Raw genomic sequence first — 18,440 nt, 5'->3', positions numbered from 1 at the left:
GGGACCATCCCGGATTGCTTTACTTTCACTTCTTCCTGGATTCATTAGCTGCGGCGGGAGATGAGAAACTGAGAAAGAATTTTACCTGAGCAGATGACGCCAGCATCATAGACGTGTGACCAGGAATAGTGATCCCATTGATCTGATTTGCAGTCCCGCAGAGCAGCCTCAGTCCCGCTGCACTCTACATCATCCGTCACAACGGGTCCGGACCCTTCCCCAAAGTGAGCTTCACCCGGTGCAGAGACCGCGGTCCCGCAACCCAGCTCCCGACACACAACAGCAGCGTCCAGCAGGTCCCAGTAGGAATCCCACACAGTCCCCCACTGTCCCCTGTAGTGAATCTCCACTCTCCCAGCGCACCGACTGCCACCATTCACTAATCTCAGCTTCACCTTCTCTGTAAAAGATCAGAAATATTATCAAGCGTTCATATTGCGTTAAACCCACAGATTCCCAGCGCACGGACCCTCCCCATTAACCAGGCATGAATTGATAGGAACATCCGTCTACATTCAGAACCCTAATAAAACCCGGTGGAAATATTACGCATGATAAAAAGAAACGGTAATACTAATAAACAGTGCAAAGGAGCAGGGAGCCGGGAGACAGCCAGATATTCCCACCAACCCAACGGCTCCAAAGGGAACGGGGTGTGTTCAGGCTCAGAATATATTTAACCTGCAGAAATGGGGAGAGGAGCGTGGCTGTAATTATCACATTGTTACGTGCTCAGTACTGATTGGACGAACACAGTGAGATACCAGCACCAGGGAAGAGCAGAGGAAATTTCCGCCACAACCACCACAGCCAATAAAGACAGGGCTGGATGGTCATGTGAACTGGAGATCACGTCAGATTGGTGAGGTGGACCTTTGGACCGGCAACAGTGTGAGTGGAGCTGATCCTTCACACTCTGCTCTTCAGAGACCCTCAGTTATTGTCCCTCCACATGAAGACAGCAGCCATCTCTCAGCTCGGTAACAGTGTGAGTGGAGCTGATACTTCACACTCTGCTCTTCAGAGACCCTCAGTTATTGTCCCTCCACATGAAGACAGCAATCATCTCTCAGCTCGGTAACAGTGTGAGTGGAGCTGATCCTTCACACTCTGCTCTTCAGAGACCCTCAGTTATTGTCCCTCCACATGAAGGCAGCAGCCATCTCTCAGCTGGAATTAAAGATCTTTACTAACACAATGAGGGACACACTCCCTTTCTGACTAGCAACCGGGCAGCGGGTTAATCCGTGATCAAAAAAAGTACTGAGAGTGTCGTCCAAGCTTAACATTTAATGGGATAGATCAGAGCAGAGAGATAGCAGATAGTGTGGAAATAAAGGGCGATTACCTGACGGGTCAGCCTGACTGTTCCCTGGTCTGCCTGAAATGAGAAATTGACAATTAGAGTTCACTGGGACAAGAAATGAATGAAAATGTCAGAAAGCAAAAACACGAATACAACGAACTGCAGGGTGATTATTCCCGTGCCTTTGCTGAATAAATTATATTAGGATCTGTGATTTCATTTTTTAAAACAGAAAATACAGTTTTTGCAACAAATTAATATTGGTAATGGGCCAAAATGTATCCAGCATTGTTTTCACACATACACACACTGACACTCGGATACACTCTCCCATTGTGGTGACGGTGGGTGGTCTTTATGTATTACCAGTGTGAAGGTGCTCTGAGAAGGCAGTGGTGATGGTCCTCTCCCTCATAGAATCTTACAATGGAACAGCACAGAGGGATGCCATTCGGCCCATGCTGCCGATGCTGTCTCTTTGTAAGAGCTGTCTAATTTGTCCCACTCATTTTCCCCTTCGCCCTGTAAATTTGTGCTGATGGTGCTCTGACCATTGATGACCCGTGTGTAGGTGCCGTGAGAAGAGGGTGGTGATGGATCTGCTTTTAAACTCTCAGTGAATTGAGCATTCCGATCGAAAGTTCGAGAAGGAATGGGAACATTTAAATTAAATTAAAGATTTTCCGATCATGTGGTAAATTTTGATGCCTTTTAATTTACTGCAAAGTCTACCACCTGTAACTTTCAAAGTTTCTATAAAGGTGTAATTGGGCCTTTCTGCTGTTCAATAAAATATATAGCTTCCTCAAACAAAACAAAACAAGATGAATGGTCTGTCAGTCTCCTAACTCGGTGCTGACTGTTTCATCCTAAGTTCCTGCGGTTCTGATTCTCTTGCAAACTGCCCTCGCCGACGTGCCATATTCTTTTACCCGTTAATGATGCTCGATCAATGGTCCTCCCGTTTACTGGTAAGCTTTTTAAAAATGCAGTCAGTCCGTTGACCTGTATCCAATCTCCCTGATGATAATGTGTCTCACAGATTTCCAGGTGTTTTTCTATTCACAACATGATATACTATAGACGGTGTGTTGACCTGCTCCCCATCTCCCAGTTGATAATATATCTCCCATGTACGCTTGTCTCTTTATATACTCTGCTGATATATTATAGACAACGTGATACCGATTGCTGTCCTCAGCTGTGCTTACCGAGTAATCTGGAATGAGTTACTGTTTCCCAACTGTAATCTCACTGGTCTCTTTATGCTCCGAGTTATGCAATGTAAATAGTGTGTGACTTCATCCCAGTCATGGAGCCTCAGCATTCCTGCCAACTTTCCCTGATAATAGTGTGCTCGCACAAATTCCCCTTTCCCAGTGACCAACCTCAGTGCTTCTATCGGGTCCGTGAATCCTCTTCAATCCACTCAGTCTTTTATTGTACACTTCCTGCATTTACCATTTCAGCCTGTATCCACACATGCTACGCTGGATTTTTTTTCCTGATAATCCAGTGGTTCAAGGAGTAAACTGATGCACACCTTCTTAGGGAAACTAGGGATGGACAATACACTGGTGCAGAACAATATCGCCAAAATGACGACATTGGTTCAGGAAACCACCCCGCCATCACCTCTGGCTAAGTAGGTTTGTTCAGTAAATTCCACCTGGCCAGCGAGCTCAGGACCCGAAAATGAATCTAAACAATCTGTTACCGAGACTCCCATGCTTGCCTATTCATCAAGTTTATCTCTTGCGGTCTCAGAGAAATGATCATTCGTTCCCATTTCTCAATCATTACTATGTTTCCATTTATCTACAGTACTCCTCATATCTGCTGAGTCCTCCATTCACTCTCATTTGCTTCCTCACAATTTCTAACTGCTCTCATTGTTGTTCTTGAAAAAGTTTGAATGCATTTCTTTTTGAACCGTGATCCGAATCACCTCTATATACAGGGAATATACCCACTATTTTCACACTCTTCTGGTCGGCCTCCTCCCCCAGGTAAACGTCAACTCAGCTAAAACTCTGCCGCTGCTGCTGTTATCTTGGCACGGACAGTCTCGTTCACCCATTTTCCTTGCTCTCACTGTCGATGACGACTCTCGCTTCCCAACACCTCTGATTTCATTAGTCGCACCGTTGCATTCCTGATGTTTGGACTAATGGTTTTGGTGCCAAACATAAGTTATTTTAATATTTTATACTTGCATTAACTTGCTATTGAACCGGATTGCCACAACGAGTAATAAAGAAACATTAATTATAAAAAAAATAATAAACTCAGAGGAGGTGAACTGAAACGGGACAAACGTGGGATATTGAAAGCCCAGAATTTAACCTCTTGAATGAGTTACAATACGAGGGACAGCGGTGGTTTAGGGGTTGCAATATACAGTCAATACAGAGAGTTTATAAGTACATGATTCTCGTGGCAAATTATTAGGTGGGTCAAGATTCTAAATGATTATGTTATCGCAAACGACTTTAGGCCCAATTTGAACAACTTTCGCAATTCAGTGAGCTCTTGTGGATTTCAGAAACAAATTAATTGATAAAATTGCAGTTATTGTAGGTTAAAACCTCAAATCCGGATTCTGTGTGCTAACAGCATTATCAGTGACTTTTAACAATCTATGTCTACAAGGCATGAGCTAGTGCCTGAAGAAACGTTACCGCAGTTGGAAATAACCAAAGACACATCAGAAATTGGCTAGCTGAAAGAAGACAGAGGGTGGTGATTGATGGCAAATGTTCATCCTGGAGTTTAGTTACTAGTGGTGTACCGCAAGGATCTGTTTTGGGGCCACTGCTGTTTGTCATTTTTATAAATGACCTGGATGAGGATGTGGAAGGGTGGGTTAGTAAATTTGCAGATGACACGGAGGTCGGTGGAGTTGTGGATAGTGCCGAAGATTGATGTAGGTTTACAGAGGGACATAGATAGGCTGCAGAGCTGGGCTGAGAGATGGCAAATGGAGTTTAATGCGGAAAAGTGTGAGGTGATTCACTTTGGAAGGAGTAACAGGAATGCAGAGTACTGGGCTAATGGGAAGATTCTTGGTAGTGTAGATGAGCAGAGAGATCTTGGTGTCCAGGGACATAAATCCCTGAAAGTTGCTACCCAGGTTAATAGGGCTGTTAAGAAGGCATATGGTGTGTTAGCTTTTATTAGGAGGGGGATTGAGTTTCGGAGCCACGAGGTCATGCTGCAGCTGTACAAAACTCTGGTGCGGCCGCACCTGGAGTATTGCGTGCAGTTCTGGTCACCGCATTATAGGAAGGATGTGGAAGCTTTGGAAAGGGTGCAGAGGAGATTTACTACGATGTTGCCTGGTATGGAGGGAATGTCTTACGAGGAAAGGCTGAGGGACTTGAGGTTGTTTTCGTTAGAGAGAAGGAGGAGGAGAGGTGACTTAATAGAGACATATAAGATAATCAGAGGGTTAGATAGAGTGGATAGTGAGAGCCTTTTTCCTCGGATGGTGATGGAAAACTCGAGGGGACATAGAACATAGAACATAGAACATAGAACATACAGCACAGAACAGGCCCTTCGGCCCACGATGTTGTGCCGATCCTTTGTCCTCTGTCAAGGACAATTTAATCTATACCCCATCATTCTCCTTTATCCATATACCTAATAGAACATAGAACATACAGCACAGAGCTTTAAGTTGTGGGGTGATAGATATAGGACAGATGTCACAGGTAGTTTCTTTACTCAGAGAGTAGTGGGGGCGTGGAACGCCCTGCCTGCAACAGTAGTAGACTCGCCAACTTTAAGGGCATTTAAGTGGTCATTGGATAGACATATGGATGAAAATGGAATAGTTTAGGCCAGATGGTTTCACAGGTCGGCGCAACATCGAGGGCCGAAGGGCCTGTACTGCGCTGTTTTGTTCTATGTTCTATGTTCTAAACATCTACAATACCGATATTAATTGTTCTGGGCATTGTCTGTTGAATTGAAATATGCAAGCGAATTCAGGGGTTGTTCCGCAAAGTATGGGACATGTGGAAGGACATTGAAGCATTTAATAGGAGTAGGATTAAGCCATACTACCTACCCAGGCTGCTCCACCGTTCAATAAGATCATGGCTGATCTACTGCCCCAGATCCACTTTCCCACCTTTCCCCAGAGATTGGGAAACAACTCCGGATCTTTCATTAAACACTGCATCGCACCATATAAAAAGTATGGGACATGTGGAAAGAGATTCCGAAACACGTCTGGATGTTAAATACAGCATCAAATGTCGGAATCATGTGGAATAATAGTGAGAATCACTAATTACTACACAACACCGTTCACATAAATGGATGAAATAGAAAACATGATTTGATGTCAAAAGGCATAGTTTTGAAGATTGTCGGTGACTAAATACAACTGTTCTAACAGCGAATCCCCCTGAAAGCAGTAGCATCATTTCTGGAGGGTGTAAATGATAATTCTATTAATAATCAGTAAAAATGAAGCAATATTGCTTCCAGCTCCAGTTAATATATTGCACAACTTTTATTGTCATTTCTGAATATTACAAATGCTGTACACCTATTTCATCTAATTCTCTGTATCACAGGGCACTTCACTGAGAAATTCAGGGGACAATGTGGGATGAGTCCACTAGATACAGATCCCAGTATTCTGTTGTTTTGACTCCCATACACTCGATTGCAACACTGACTACTTTCTGCTTCCAGGAGTCTCCGTTATAAATGCCTGATTAGAATTTTAACTCCAGTCTTTTGCATCTGTACGAGCGCCATAGGAAACAACATAAAACCAACCCTTGCCGCATTTATGTTCAATTTTGGTAATAAAACTAAATTTAACTCAAATTTCCTCTGGAAAAGCAATTACATGTTAATCAGATGAAAAATATTAGATCCGTTTTTACTGTATGCGACAAAAATGGACAGCAGTTCCCTATTTGAAGTTGATACACTTAAAATCAAAAATGACTAAATGTATTAAATTATAAATTTACATATTAAGGAAGCTGTTTCAATATTCACTTTATACGATCTCAATAAATGACAAATTAAAATAAATATGCACATTTGCTATAAATTGATTTTGATCAGCGGCCGATTGCTAAAAAAAGAAGATTCAGGGAGTCTTCTACATTCCATACTTTATCTCCGTTCTATGGTTTGTAGAAAATATTCTTAAATTACCTTCAAAATCAGCATTTTACAATACAATCCCTTTCACAAAAACAAAAGAAAATTCATCATGGAAGTATGCAATAACATTAAGGGTGAGGTTCCCAGTCGTGAACCAGCATTTGTTGTCGATCGACATTAACAAATGTAACCAAACCCGCACTGGAAACAGTGAAAAACTGAATCGAATCATCGACCGAAAAACTCTGCAAAAATATCGAGCAGGTGGAAGGAGACTATTCATGACATCTCATGAAACACTTCACGATGCTTTACATCAAAGGAGCATGTGGAAGGAGACTTTGTCATATTAATTATTAGTTGACACTGTTCATATGAATATGTGAAATCAGTTGATTAATTTCCAATACAAATATCAAAATTTTCAAGGTCATCATTAAGTAAACAATAATCAATGGAAAATCCTCTGGAGATTTTGGAATATTTGGTAACATTATCTTTTGGAGAGGCACTTCACAATTGCAGTAATAATTAATGCTCATTGAAATAATATTGGTTCTGCCTCTAGTTAATATATTATACTATATTTATAGATCATGTACCACATTCTAACGTGGAACAAACTATTTAAATTATTTCATCTCCATTCAGTATACCACACAGGATCAGACAGCAATTCTGCTGTAAAAAACTGGGACAGAAATTCCCGTGTGGGTTCAGTCAGCAGTAGATTTTGCTTTGACTGCTTTTCTATAATCCGTGCATTACCATCGACCCCAGACCCCAAACTGCGAGGCCTTCTACTCTCACAGTGATCACGTTCCACTGCTAGATTGCTGTGTTTAAATTATCTGCTTAGAATTTCCACTCCATTCAGTTGTATCGGTACAAGAGCTTTTGAGGACCAAATAAAACAAATTGCCAAGGTATTTGTTCACAATTTTGGATTTAAATCAAAGTTCCGCACATGTACCACCTGGGAATTTAGAAGACGTGTTAATCAGATGAAAGATATTATAAAACAATGTTTTCTGAAAGCGGAAGAATGGATAATTGCTCCCTATTTAATATTGATGGAATGTAAACTCAAACCAACAGACCAAGATCCGTATTCAATGTGAATTCTACAAATGAGATAAACTATTTCAATATTCGCTTCATATGATAGCAAAGAATAACATTGTTTTTTTGTCATAAAGCATGCCTGCTTTTTAAAAGTTATTCTGAGCAACTGGCGATTGGAGAAAAGGAAAAGGGAGTCAAGTACACTTCATTGTTTATCTTTTCTGTGACTTGAATAAAATGTTATTTAAATAATCCACAAAATAGGGTTTTACTATCCAATTTATTAATACTCACAGAAATATATTTCGTTAAATACATTAAGTATCTGATAACACTGGGACTAAGTTGTCCTGGCAGTAAACCAATAAAGTTCCAATAGACAGAGACTGATCAATGTAACCAAACACACACGGTAAATAGTGAGGAAGAGAATGGAATCATCAATGGAATAAAACAACAAACATCGAGCCGTTGGAAAAATAATAAAGAACATTATCACTATCTCATTACACACTACATGACACTGTGTCAAAATATGTGATTGGGGAAACTTAACTATCTTTAGGCACTGTACAAAAAATGGAGGAAATACAATAATTAATTTAATATAAAAGATACTAATTTTGAAGATCATCACTAACTGATCAATAACACAGAGCAAATTCCCCAAAGATTAAGGAACTTTTAGTAACATATTTTTTTGCAGAGTGCACTTGATAATTATACTAACAATGAAAACGAATTGAAAAATATTGGTTCCATCTCCAGTTGAGTGGTTATTATAGATTGAAGGTAACACTTCAACATTGAACAAATTATTCTAAAATATTTAGTTTCATGAACTGTATCACTGGGAGAGCATACAACACTTGTATTGAGAAATAGCTGTGACAGAAATGTGTGTGGCGGTTCATGTCGGCAGTAGATGTAGTTTTGACGGCTGTTCCACACTCAGTGAGATAACTTACACCCAGACTCTGATAAACTCTATTCAAACAAAGACAGCGCTCTACTTCTATCAGACTCGCTTTAAATAATCAGATTAGAATTTCAATTTCAGCTGGCTGTGTCAGTATAAGAAATGCAGGGGGAAAAATTAAACAAAAAGCCGCGGTCTTTGTGTTCGACACAAATTCAACTGGGAATTTAAAATACCCGTTAATTAGTTGTAGAATATTCTAAACTTGTTTACTGTCACCAAAACAATATTCCTGTCAGCAATAGCTCAATTGCTAGCACTCTCGCCTCTGAGTCAGGAGAGGGTGGGTTCAAGTCTAATTCCAGGGACTTGTGCGCAAAATCTAGGCTGCCACCCCAGTGCAGTACTGAAGGTGTGCTGCACTGTGCAAGCTGCTTTCCATCGGAGGAGAAGTTAAACCGAGGCCCCGTCGGCCCTTTCAGGTGCAGTATTTGGAGGAAGGGCAGGGGAATTATCCCTCGTGCTCTGGCGAATGTTGATCCCTCAATCAATACCACACACACAAAAAAAGTATTCTGGCCATTATCACATTGCTGTTTTTCGGAGCTTGCTGTGTGTAAATTAGCTGCCACGTTTCCTACATTACAGTATGGACAACACTACAAAACAGTACCTAATTGACTGTAAAGCTCTTGGGACGTCCTGACGTAGTGAAATGCGCTTTATAAACGCAAGACACTTTTATATAAATGGAGGTTTATTCCTATTTGCAGCTGATAGAACTTAAAATGGAAACAATCAATCCAAAATTTGTATCAAATGAAACTTCGACAAATTATCTCAACCATTTCAGTATCCATTTCAAACCAACCCAATGAAAGACAACTGTAAATAAAATAGATCCGTTTTCTGTAAATTGATCCCAGACACTGACAGATTCTATTCTAACAGCGAAGTGGCTCTTTTTCGAACAGACCCTCCTTAAATAGACCCATTAGATTTTCAACTCCAGTCTGCTCTGTCTGTACGAGCAGCAGGTGGAAGTCAATAAACAAATTCCGATATTTCATTAAACTCTACACAAGAACATTAACATTTACAAAGCATTATTTACTTTCTGCATCACCTGAATGTGTTCTTCAGTAAATATGTTAAATATATTCAAAACAGACGTCTTGTAATAATAATCAGTGTATCAGTAAATAACATAATGCATTCAGTAATCCGTAACTCACAGTTCAAAAGCTGCAGTAGAGACAGGGTCAGGAAGGAATGCAGCATCGTTCTGGCGCCGGGTACAGCGATGTGAACAGAACATTAATCGAACGCTGTTCTGAGACACTAAGAGCTCCTTCCAGCAGCTTCTGAAAGTCTGGCTATTGTGGAAATTAATTATTTGACAGATGTTTCTGCAGAAACCAATGTTTCCTTCCAAATAACCAATAGATTTTGACTTGTGTGAACCGTGAATTACAGGCTGGTAAAACACACCAATGAGACGAAATGTGACCATTAATGGATAAAATGAACCCAAGTTCCAACTACCAGCCTATCCTGCGAGGATAATGACGTGTGACAGTGTGAAAAGTAAATTAATCACTGATCTGGCGTCCAGATCATAGAATCATAGATGCACAAGAAAGGCCATTCGGCTACTTTAGTCACAGTCGTACGTTTGAAAGAGCTGTCTAATTTATTGTCACATATGTAGCTTTTTCTCGTAACCCTGCAAATTATTCCACTGCAAGCATTTGTTTAATTGTCTTTATAAATTCCTCTGGAATCTGATTTCATCACTCTTTCAGATAGTGCTTTCCAGATCTTAACAAGATTCTGTTATTCTGCCGGTTCTACGGAAGGTCTCAGACCCAAGCCCAGCGTTGGAATCCCAGGGAAGAGGCAGGTGAGGCGGGGTCACTAAAGCCAGTCCGTAAAGCCCCGATGAGATGCTCCAGGCGGTGTTCTTGTGGTGCAGAAATAGGGAGGCCCCGGGGAATGAACTGGTTCCTGGTGGGGGTGCTCTGTGGGTCACAAATTACCCATGAAGGAGGCGACGCCCCAACCCAACCACAAGGCCACAGGGATAATGCCTCGTTTTACAAGGTGTCCTCTCCATGTGGTGGAGGACCTCGCTGCTGGTAAGATCACAGAGGTGGTGGAATGATCCCATAATTAATAGGCCACTTAAGATCCTCAATCTGTCACTGGGCGAAAAGGCTGTGGTCAGCCTATCCCGCCCCCGAGATCACTGGAAGATGGCGAAACGATGGGATCTTATCCTGCCACATCCCTTGCCATGCACCGCTTTTCTCCTTGGCCCCTCCCCACCCCTCCTGGCTTCCAATCACGCCTCTGGGGGTCAGTAAAATCCTGGCCATGATCTCTGATGACAAATGTATTCATGAGAGGAAATAATTTGCTCATTCTTACTCTATCATAACCCCTCATCTGTTTGAGTTCTGTTCAATCTGGGATGGCGGGACTGACGAATGAGGAGAGATTGAGTCAGTTTGGATTAGATTCGCTGGAGTTCAGAAGAGTGAGGGGGAAGCTCATAGAATCCTATAAAATTCGAAAAGGACTTGACAGGGTAAATGCAGGAAGGATGTTCCCGATGGTGTGAAGTCCAGAACCAGGGGTCATAGTCTCAGTATACGGGATAAACCATTCAGGACTGAGATGAGGAGAAATGTCTTCATGCAGAGAGTGGTGAGCCTGTGGAATTCCCTGGCAGATAAAGCAGTTGAGGCCAAAACGTTGCATGTTTTCAAGAAGGAGTTAGATATAGCTCTTGGGTCAAAAGGGATCAAATGGTATGGGGCGAAAGATGGAACAGGTTACTGAGTTGGATAATCAGCCATGATCATAATGAATGGCTCGAAGGGCCGAATGGCCTGCTCCTACTCCTATTTCGATGTTACTATGTTTCTATCCCACTGAACCTTCTCTGTTCTAATGAGAAAAATCCAAGCTCCTGTATTCTCTCCACATAAATGAATTCCCTCACCAATGGTGTCTTCTTGCTAATCCTCCTCTGTACCCTTTCCAAGGCCTTAACATTCTTCCAAGATATTCGTGCCTGGAATTGCACACAAGACGCCAGCTGAGTCATAACAATTGATTTGTAAAGGATTAGCTTGATTTCCTTTATGTTTGTATCTAATAACCCCAATTTCAAAACACGTATCCCATACAATTTTTCAATCAGCTTCTCTACTTGCCCTGCAATCCTCAAAGATTTATGAACATGCATTCCCCGGATCCCTCTGTTCCTGCATCCCATGAAAATGGTACCATTTATATTATACTGACATGATGTTTTCCCAATGAGCATCACTTCTGACTTGACCACAATAAATTGCATCTACTATGGATCTGCCCATTTCAGCAGACTGTCTACATGAAATATGCTATTATAATATTCACAATTTACTACAGAGCTATGTTTTTAACCATCGACAAATGTCAAAATTATACATTCTAAAACCAAGTCTATGTAATTTGTTTGTAGAGAGAAAAACAGCAGTCTTAAAACCAACTCCCAGGCAACCCCCACTCTCTCCGGTCAGAAGAACATCCATTCACAACTTCTCCCTGCCTCCTATCTCTTAGCCAATCGACTACTCGTGCTGACATAGTCCCTTTAATAATATGCATTCCTATCATCTGAATAAGTCTGCTATGAGGTACTTCGTCAACATTGGATGCCCACATACACAAGGCCCACTTCAGTCTCTTACTTGATTAAAGAACTCAATCAGGTTAGCTACACACGATTGGCCTTTAACAAATCCGAGATGGTTTTATCATCTTACCCCATGCTTCTGCAAGTGAGAATTAATTTTGTCCTTGATGTAGGCCTCGAGCAGTTCTCTCAACTTTCACTGAAATTAGATAGATTAGCCTGTAGTCACAAGGCTTACCCTCTCTTGTTTTGAAAAGGATTCGAACATTTGCCAATTCCAGTCCTCTGGCCCCAGTGCGATATAAAAGGAGGATTGAAACATTGTGGTCAGAGCTTTTGTTATCTCCAACCCAGATTTCTTTAACAACCTAGGATGCTTCCCATCTGGACCAGGGAAGTTGTCGATATTTAGTGATGTTAAAATTTTTAGCACCCCCTTGCCATCTATTTTAACGTGTGCAAGATCTCTACTTCCCTCTCCTCAACTGCGAGATTAATTTCAGCCTCTTCTTTTATGAAGGCAGTTTCAAATTGTTCATTCAGTACCTCAGTCATGCCCTCTGCCTCGACAGGAATATTTGTTTCTTTCTTCATAATCAGCCCCACCATTCCTTTAACTATCCCTTTTACTTTTCTGAGTTTTATAAGATTTGTGATCCCCTTTACTGTTAGGTGCTAAGCTTTTCTGTACTCTCTCTTTGTCCTTCTTGTATTCTTTTTCTATTTCTCCCTGTACACTCTATTTACTATTTGGTTTTCGATTATATTCTTGAATTAGAATTTGTAATGAATCTCTTCTTTCTCTTTTCCCTTAACTGAAAATTTATTTATCATCCAGAAAGTGCAGCATTTACTGCCCTATCTTCACCTCTAGACTTGACTATTCCAATGCTGTCCTGGCCAGCCTCCTTCTTTGCATCCTCAGTTAACCTGAGGACATCCAAACCTTTTCTGCCTATGTACAACATACACCAGGTCCCGTTCACCCATCACCGCTGCACTGGCATTAACTTCTGGTCATGCACCTTAACAATATTGAAATTCTCACGCTTATTTTATAATCCCTCCATGAGCTCTTCTCTCCCTATCTCTGTAATCTCTTTCAGCCCTATCAGATATTTGTGCTCCTCAAATTCTGGAATCTTGCTCACTCCCAAATTTAATCGCTCCATCGCTAGTTGTCTTGTTTTCATCTGCCAAGATCCTAAATTTTGGAATTCTATCCTTAAACCTCTGCCTCTCTACATCTTTTTCCTCCTTTAAGATGCTGCTTAAAACTTACCACCTTGATGAAGCATTTGGTCATCTGCCATAATATCTGATAACGTTGCTCGCTATCAAATTGTCTTTGATAATATGACTTGGATATTTTAACTATGGAAGGATACTACATAAATAAGAAGTTGTTGATCTTGTTTTCCACCTTCTCCTTTACTATGGTCTGTCCCAGACTATATTAGTGTAATTGAAGGTGAAACCGTTTTTATGCTTTTAGGCAGTTCTCTGATAGAATATCTCCATAATCTAGTGCTCACTTTCAGGGGGTGTAGAATAAACACTAAACTATTTAACACTCATTTTCTGAATGGATTAGTGAATAGATTCACTTGTTGAATCCCCCAGTATATTGTTCTTCTGTTGCAAACATACCCACTTCTGTCCTTATGGAGGGAAGATTATTGATGAAACAGCTGAAGATGGTTGGGCCGAGGACACTACCCTGAGGAACTCCTGCACTGATGCCTTGACACTGAGATGATTGACCTCCAACACCCACAACCCTCTTGCTTTGTCCTCGGTATGATTTCCACCAGTGGAGAATTTTCCCTCGGATTCCCATTGACAGCAGTTAATCCTCGTTAAAGCCTTTCCCAGTAATGGTTCATCGTGGAGTGACGATTACATTTTAAATTGACTTCTCCCAGTCAGAGAGGCGAATGTGAGATGCTTAACTACTCCGGACAGTCGATTCGCGAGTCCGTCACCATCCCCCCAGTGATCTGTTCCAGCCGGGCTTCAGATGGATGGACAATTACATTTGGATAGATCTGGAGTAGCAACTTGTCAGTTCACACATTAGAACAGCAGTTTATTTAAAATATAAACTATCGTGGTAACTATATTTTACACTTCACAATGAAATAGTCCTTCATTCCTCATAAATACTGGGATTGATATTCAATGCGCAGAATTCTATCCGTTTCTGTTGCGACTGCAAGGTGCAGCTTGATATTAGTGAGCAGACCGAGAGCCGTGCAGTCACCATATGTTTCCATGGAAACTGCATCTAATTGTTATAAATAGTTGAAGCTGCACTCTGCACACAAGTGGAAAATATCCTTCCAGCTCCTGAGTTGTGCTTTGTCGATGGCGAAATGTCTTTGTGGAGCCAGTAGATGAGTTGTTGGCTGCAGTATACCGAGCATTTGACCTACTACTGTCGCCACAGTATATAAATACCTGCTCCAGTAAAGTGTCTGGTCAATGGTAAGCCCCAGGATGTTAATGTTGTCGTATTCGGCGATGGTATTGTCGTTTGAATTCGAGAAGAGGGGGTTGGACTCTCTCCTGTTGGACAAGGCAATTGATTGGCATGTGTGTGGTGCGAATGTTAATGTCGACTTATCAGGCCTGGCTGTATCAGAAGGACATCTTACTTGAAATGTAACGAACATTGTAAAGCAAACGGGATTATTATTTTCCATTTAGAAGTGTGTTTTAGAATGAAGTGTATTTAGCTCATTGCCATTGTGGCTGAAAGGGCATTCGAACCTCTCAATCCCAGTTCCACTATCTTTCTTTCCATCCTTCCTTAACCATAAAGAAGTTGCCCTTACCCTCAACTTTCACTCCACCTGCCTCTCCATTCAATGAACTTTCCTCCATCACTTCTGCCAACTTCAGTGCAACGCTACCACCAGTCATCCTCCTCTCCATTTTCACCTCCTCTCTTTCAAACGTCAGGCCCACAAACAGTGATTTACTTGTACTCTTTATCTAATCCATTGTATCCATTATTAACAATTGTCCTCTGCACTGTGATGGCGAAGCACATACCGCAATTGCTTTGCTGAGTACTTCCATTAAGTCCCTTAGCTTCCATTCACTTGCCATTACAATTCCCTGTCCCACTCCCAGCTGACCCATCTGTACTCAACCTCCGACACTGTTTGAATTTTCCTGACTCAGCATCAACTTCAAAAATAAAATCACATGGGACCTACTGCCCCCCATTTGTTTTTGACAGAAGGTTCTGGTAATGATTCTGCTCTTCATTTAATCACTACTGCCTTCCACCCCATCACAATTTCTCTCTTTATCACCTTCCTCCGTTCCCCTATTCCCAGCCGCTGTGCTTACTGAAACACTGCGACAGCACAACATGTTCCAGTTCTGAAGAAAATTCTCCAGAAGGGAAGGTTACGTCTCTTTCTCTTTTTAAAAATGCTGCCTCGCCTATTAAGTGGCTCCAACATTTTCTGTTCATATTTTAGATTTACAGCATCTGCAGTATTTTGACTTTTTAACGAAGATGATGTCATGGGGAAATGGGGTGAGGTTACAATTGAATGTAAAGACTTACACACAATAGATAAATAACTTTGGAGAGGCTGGGAAAAGGGAATATGATGGGATCAGGAAAGTTATCTACTTCAGCACACACTTGGTCAAATGTTGCCTTGATGTCGAGGGCAGTCACCTTGATTACCATTACCACCATTATCAGCAATACAACAGTCACTGCTTTTCTGCTGAGTTTTGCTGTATTTGCCCACTGTAAAACAGCAGAGTGTATCTGTACCATTCCTCTCAAAACTGCTGCACTCCATGTAAGGACTGTGCAGCTTTATCAGGAAACCTGCCACCTATTTGAGGAAATGTAATCACTCATTGAGACTGTCGAGAGATGGGGAACACACACAGCCACACTGACTGGTCATCATAAGTAGCGAATTTTCACCATCGTTAAACTATACAGGGAGTGATGTGATGTGTTCCCTCAAAAAAAAAGGAATCTGTTTTCTGGAAGGTGATCACTTGGAGTCAAGAACGGTTTTCCATGACTGAAATATGTAAAAAGCAGCTCACAGTCTGCAGAGCCTCAGAACAGCCACTGCGTGTTTTTCTGTTGAACTGAGAGGAAGCACCTGGCGTTGTGGTGATTTCTCTGCTTCTGTTTTTCTTGCCTGCTGCTCTGTAATGTCAAGATACTGCAGCAGCATATTAAAACTCGGAATTTGAAATTACGTTGTTTAAAATCCAAAAGGACAAAGTATTGGGGGAAGCATGTATGGGCAATATCATTAATTCATTGGAAATAGTTGACAGCTTAGCGTCTGCAAATAAACGTATCTCTGATCACAAAGACTGAATCACAGCACAGAATTACCGTAATCTGTGTACAATTTACAAATGTATAACACACAATATCAACAGTCACGACAAATCACTCTGAGTCCAATCCAAGTCAGATACTCCAAAGCATCAATTCTCGCTGTGGTTTTAATTTAAAATAGAAGATCCCATGAGATGTTGAGGCTGTTTCCTGTATAGGTTAATGAAGCAGGAATACTGTTAAGAATCAAATACAATCAGGAGGTTTGAGCCTATGTTAATGTAAAGCGTTAACTCGCTGTGATCCGATCACTGGAAATGCAGCCTCTGTCAATGTCAGTGGTTAACTTGCTGTGATTCAATTCAAAGAGGGGATCTGAAGGCAGAGGGTTGCTTCAATAATGTGCCACATTATATCACATTTAATGTCAGCCTGATTTCTTTGGGAGTGAAAGTAGATCTGGGCAATGAAAAGAGTCTCAAGAACTATAACAGATCAATAAATTTATATTTTTATTTAGAGATACAGCACTGAAACAGGCCCTTCGACCCACCGAGTCTGTGTCACCCAAATATGCTACCCTACTATATACCCAAATACCCACCTGCACTGGAGGCAATTTACAACAGCCGATTAACCTATCACCTGCAAGTCTTCGGCTGTGGGAGGAAACCGGAGCACCCGGCAAAAACCCATGCAATCACGGGGAAAGCTTGCAAACTCCGCACAGGCAGGACCCATAATCGAACCAGGGTCACTGAAGCTGTGAGGCTGCGGTGCGAACCATTGCGCCACTGGGCCGTCCCTAAGCTGCCACAATAGAGTTATCACAGGTAGAAAATTCTCAAATGATTAATTCCTCCGTATCTCACTTAGAATGAAACAGAAACTCCCCAGAAATGGACATTTAATCAATGAATTCCACAAACTGCATTTTCAATCTCGACAAATATGATTTCAAACAAGGTAAAGACCGCCATAACACTGCCACAAACTGTTTGGTTTCTATGGCTGTATCCGGTCTTTTTCCAAACTGATAGACTTGTCCCCCCAAGGTGTGTTTTGCAAATATCACAGACTGACAATTTCAGTATGAGCCATGGGTGTTGACCGCAACAGGTTGTCAGAGAAACATGAAACACACGCACAGCGTGGTGGAGATTGAAGATATGTGGGTCAATCTCTTGTATCTGTGAAGAGCTAATCAGTCCTGCAAACAGTGGCAATTACACATGAACAGATTGAAAATTGTTACACTAACCAAGGAACTTGCAGAAACCACTGATACTCAACAAAGAACAGATTTAAATTATATTACACGTGCAGGATCTGCACAGAATTTCTCAAATACTGAAGGGAATGCAGTATAAAAGTAGAGAACTGAGGATCTCTCTGCCAACACTGTCATTTTCTGATATCCCTGTTATTAATGTGTTACTCAGTCAACCTAATGAACATTGACCATAAGTCGGAAAGTGCTGGAAATACTCAGCTGATCTGACAGCATCTGTGGAGCCACAGTTAGCATTTTCGGTCTATGACCTTTCATCAGAACTGGAAAAGGTTAGAAATGTAACAGGTTTTTTTTAGAAAGTGAAAAGAAGGGGGCAAGAAGAAATAAAGTTAAGATGTGCGATAGGAGGGAGGGCAGGTGAGATTTTTTTAAATTATTATTCATTCATAGGGAGTGGGCATCCCGACCAGACCAGCATTTATTGACTATCCTTGATTGTCTTTGAGGTGGTGTGAGTTGCCTTCTTTAACTGCTGCAGTCCTTAGGGTGCAGGTACACAAACAGTGCTATAAGGAAGGAAGTGCTGGAATTTTAATACTGCGGCAGTGAAGGAATGATGGTGTTGTTCTAAATCAGGATGGTGAGTGGCTTGGAGGGGAATATTACGGTGGTGCTGTTCATATGCATCTGCTGCCCTTGTTCTTCTAGGTAGTATGGGTAGCGACTTTGATATGTGCCTGGTGTGTTGCCACAGTGTAC

General features: G+C 41.4%; 1 long non-coding RNA gene across 1 annotated transcript; it reads right to left on the bottom strand.

Annotated features, from left to right (window-relative positions):
- Window positions 1-224: 224 nt before the first annotated feature.
- On the bottom strand, window positions 225-9,712 carry LOC137362359 (uncharacterized). The gene is made up of 3 exons (XR_010972486.1): window positions 9,662-9,712; window positions 1,349-1,381; window positions 225-400 (listed from the first exon to the last, which is right to left on the bottom strand). It is a non-coding gene; the product is annotated as an uncharacterized lncRNA (long non-coding RNA).
- Window positions 9,713-18,440: the final 8,728 nt, after the last annotated feature.

This window comes from Heterodontus francisci, unplaced genomic scaffold (genome assembly GCF_036365525.1).
Source record: "Heterodontus francisci isolate sHetFra1 unplaced genomic scaffold, sHetFra1.hap1 HAP1_SCAFFOLD_236, whole genome shotgun sequence".
Taxonomy (NCBI): Eukaryota; Metazoa; Chordata; class Chondrichthyes; order Heterodontiformes; family Heterodontidae; genus Heterodontus; species Heterodontus francisci.
The sequence above is the reverse complement of the archived record's forward strand: the minus strand, read 5'-3'. Positions and strand labels throughout refer to the sequence as shown.